This window comes from Cetorhinus maximus, chromosome 30 (assembly GCF_964194155.1).
Source record: "Cetorhinus maximus chromosome 30, sCetMax3.hap1.1, whole genome shotgun sequence".
Lineage (NCBI taxonomy): Eukaryota > Metazoa > Chordata > Chondrichthyes > Lamniformes > Cetorhinidae > Cetorhinus > Cetorhinus maximus.
The window spans coordinates 7,934,801-7,939,408 of NC_135908.1; positions in this window are offsets into that span (position 1 = coordinate 7,934,801).

Below are 4,608 nucleotides of genomic sequence, written 5' to 3' on the forward strand. Positions count from 1 at the left end.
CACAGACACACTCTTAAACTCCCCCACAGACTCACAGACACACACTCTCACTCCCTCTCACACTCACAGACACACTCGCTCACACCCTCACACACTCATAGACACACTCTGTCACTCCCCCACACATTCACAGACACAGTCTCTAACTCCCCCACACACACTCACAAACACACTCTCTCACTGGCCCACACACACTCACAAACACAATCCCTCACTCCCCGTCACAATCACAGACACGTTCTCTCACTCCACCTTTCACTCACAGACACACTCTCTCACTCCCCCACACACTCACAGACACACTCTCTCACTCCCGCAGACACTCACAGACACAAACTCTCACTCCCCGTCATACTCAAAGACACACTCTCTCACTCCGCCACACACTCACATACACACTCACTTACTCTCCCCCACACACTCACAGACACAGTCTCTAACGCCCCCACACACACTCACAAACACACTCTCTCACTCCCCCACAAACACACAGACACACTCTCTCACTGCACCACACACTCACCGACACACTCTCTCACTCCCCCACACACTCACACACACACTCTCTCACTCCCCCTCACACTCACATACATACTCACTCAGTCCCCAAACACACTCACAGACACACTCTCTCACTCCCCCACACACTCACCGACACACTCTCTCACTCCCCCACACACTCACAGACACACTCTCTCACTCCCTCACACACTCACAGACACAGTCTCTCACTCCCCCACACACTCACAGACACACTCTCTCACTCCCACACACACTCACACACACACACTCACACTCCACCACACACTCACAGACACACTCTCTCACTGCCCCACACACTCACAGACACACTCTCCTATTCCCCCCCACACAGTCACAGACACACTCTCGCACTCCCTCACACACACTCACAGACACACTCTCTCACACCCCCACACACTCACAGACACACTCTCTCACTCCCACACGCACTCACATACACACTCTCTCACTCACCGCGACACACTCACTGACACAATCTCTCAGTCCCCCACACACTCACAGACACACTCTATCACTCCCTCACACACTCACTGAAACACTTTCTCACCCCCCCACACACTCACAGACACACTCTCTCACTCCCCCACGCACTCACAGATACACTCTCTCAGTCCCCCATACACTCACAGACACACTCTCTACCTCCCTCACAAACTCACTCACACAATCTCTCAGTCCCCCACACATTCACAGACACACTCACTCACTCCCTCACAAACTCACTGCCACAATCTCTCAGTCCCCCACACACTCACAGACACCCTCTTTCACTCATCCACTCACACTCACAGACACACTCTCTCAGTCCCACACATACTCACAGACACACTCTCTCACTCCCCCACACACTCACAGGCACACTCTCTCACTCCCACACACACTCACAGACACACTCTCTCACTCTCCCACACAATCACAGACACACTCTCCCACTCCCCCACACACTCACAGACACACTCTCTCACATCCCCACACACTCACAGACACACTCTCTCTCTCCCCCTCACACACTCAAAGACACACTCTCTCTGACCCACACACACACACACACACACAGGTGAAATCGAATGAAAAGAAAAGAGGAAGAGAAAAAAGAACCAAGAAAGAACAGAGAGGGGAGAGATAGCTGGGAGAGAGAGAAGAGATAAGACATTGGGTAAGAACAGCTGAGATGCCCAGCCTAGTCAAATGGCCTGTCAGTAATCAGTTTAAGCTCTCATGAAAGAATGGCTAGTTGAGGGAGGAGACTGATGGTGTACAGGGTCACATCTTCAGGAGAAAAGGGAATGTGAAGGAATTATTCTTAATGGATTTTACTTAAGGTGTAATCTGTAGAACTAACCTTTATATCCCAGACCGATCATAATTTTAATGTATACTTAGTTGATCTTTCATGATATTGCATTTGGGGAGTCAAAATTGTTTTGTCTGTCGGTGGTAGGGTGAGACACCTTTGGATAATTAGCCCAGGGCATGTAGATATAATTCAGTCCCCATTTTAAAATCATACATTCTATTTTATTTTTAATATTTTTGTAAATGTAAATTGCTTCTGCTGTAAATTCCTACATCAATATATTTATCATGGAAATTACCTATGTAAACTTGTCACAACCCCTGCCCCCAAACAGTGATGGCACTGTAGCATCTCCTCTGGTGGGAAGGTACCTTACAGTGTGACATGTTTACATATGAAATTTCCACTGTAAACGTGGTCAGGAATTTCATACAATTTCCATGCAGACTGGATCCCTCACTATTTAAGTTTGAAAGCTATAAATAAAATTCACAGCCTAAGATCTTAAAAGAATACATTGCTGTAATATAATCAATGAAATTGTTCAAACCTGAGTGCAACTCCCAGTGTTACCAGAGTTTATTTCAGAATTAGGCTGCTGGAGAAATCTCTGGCGCCAACCAGTAGCAATAAAGGAAGTTCTTGCAAAGCTATCAAAAAGTTGAATTTTTTTCCCCGAAAATGTAACTAGGATAAACAGAGGTGGGGGTGGAGGGGTGGGGAAGCAGTTGTGCGCTTGGATTGAAGTTAATTTGCGTATGAAGAATATGAAAAAATTGTGAAGTGGGGGGGGGTGGGGATTTAAAATTTACGAAGGGGTCTGTATCAAACTCAGCACAATAGAGCCTGTGAGACCGGGGGTGGTGGGGGGAGGATGCTATTCGACTGCAGGAGCATCACAGCCCCACCACATCATCACCTGCACCTTCCAGCGGACTCACTGAACCGGGGGAGTGGGCACGCTCGGTGTTTCCTGGGCAGCTTTGAGTTCGAGTCCTGACCAGGCAACGCTACCTTGGACGGTTTTTTAAATAAGACGATGGTTCCAGTGACCTGCTTGTCACTGTAGTTAAGGGTTTATCATTTTGACACCGAATCCAAACATTTAACATAAAATAAAAAAAGCCCCACGGCCATACGAGTGAACAATACACGGAATTCATCTCACAAGGTGGGGGCTGGCGAGGAATTAATCGTAGAGCGAATAAAGTCAGATTAAACCGCAAGCCCCTTTCTCGAGGTTTCCCTTACCTGCTTCAGGTAAGATCACCCAGGTCGCTCGCTGCGTGCAGGGAAGGAATTCCGTTCGTAAAATCTAATAATAATAATTAAATTTTAAAAAATGCGCTCGACTGCTTTTGTTCGAATGGTCTGTCTGTGCTGGAGTTTGAGCGCTGCTTGGCATAACTAAATATCTCCTCTCTGCAGTTGATAATAGCTCTATTCCACACCGGTCCTTACCTTTAAGCAGTCTGCATTCTAACTCTTCAGCTGGGCACTGCTGGGTGAGGTGGAGCTACTGTTTTCGGTCTAGATCCTCACGTTCCCCTCTGATCCGACCGGGTGCATTTTAAAGTACATCCTGCGCTGAGACTGGGCTATTTTTTTTTTATATATTAAATGATAAATTGCAATATTATGTTTAGGTCGATTTGCAATTGGAAGATCCCCTTGGCCGGAGGGAATGTTCTAATTACATTTCCACGCGATTGACTCAGTCCCTTGGCAGCCATCGCTCAGCTACGCCTCTCACCCAGCCTGAGTTCCCATTCATTCCCAGGGTTTATCATTTTACATCGAATCCAAATATTCCAAAACAGGTCCTCCCCACACCCCGTGCCAATATGGGCTGAATTAACATTGAACGGAATTCACCCAATTCATGTTGAGGCAGACGAGGAATTCGTGAACTTTCATTACGATGGTAACCTTGTCCTTTCTTGGCGGCAGATACTATTCGACTGCAGGAGCATCACAGGCCATCAAGATGGAAATATATACTGCCCCCATTTCTGGCCCAGGTGACATTTTTAAAAGAATATATATATTTTAGTCTCCAGCCGGTTATGTTGTTTTTACCCCCTCTCACGTATCTGGGTTAATTGTGATCATGGGATGAATTTATTTCAGGATCTGAAACCATCCTTTCAAGATTCTGGTTCAAACTTGCTGTCCCTTACGGCTTGTTCTGTGTCAGTAATTGTTACATTGCGTGCACCAAGGAGACACACAACTGCCGTGTGATGGAAATATTGAGCCATTCTCCAATTAAACCTCACATCACTATTTCTTCCCCCGACCCCCAACCTGCTTTCAGCTCTAAACACCATCCCTCATTCCACCTCTGCCCATCAATTGAACTCCCCAGTTTCACGGCCATCATCAGTTACCAGCCTCCCCCCCACCCCCACCCCCACCCCCACCCCAGGTGATCCCTTTCTTCAGTCTGTCAGACTGTAGCAGCCGGGCTATTGAACCATGAGAGTCCGCACCCGATTTTCATAACCGACGCTTTCCAACTCACTGGACAGCAATCAGGCGTGGGAGTCCCGGGCGATATTTCCCATCCCTAGCCCAAAGGTCCTGAGGCCAATTGTTCTTGCCCTATCCCTTGCCCAGGTGTCAGGTGCAGCCCGTGTGGATCAGTAGCACACTGCGCTGTACATTTTGCCTAAATAGCATGCACTGGGAAACAAGTCATTGAAATCCTCGAGACCTTTCAGAGTGCTAATTTATTATTACTATAGGACAAACAAGGCATGGGGATA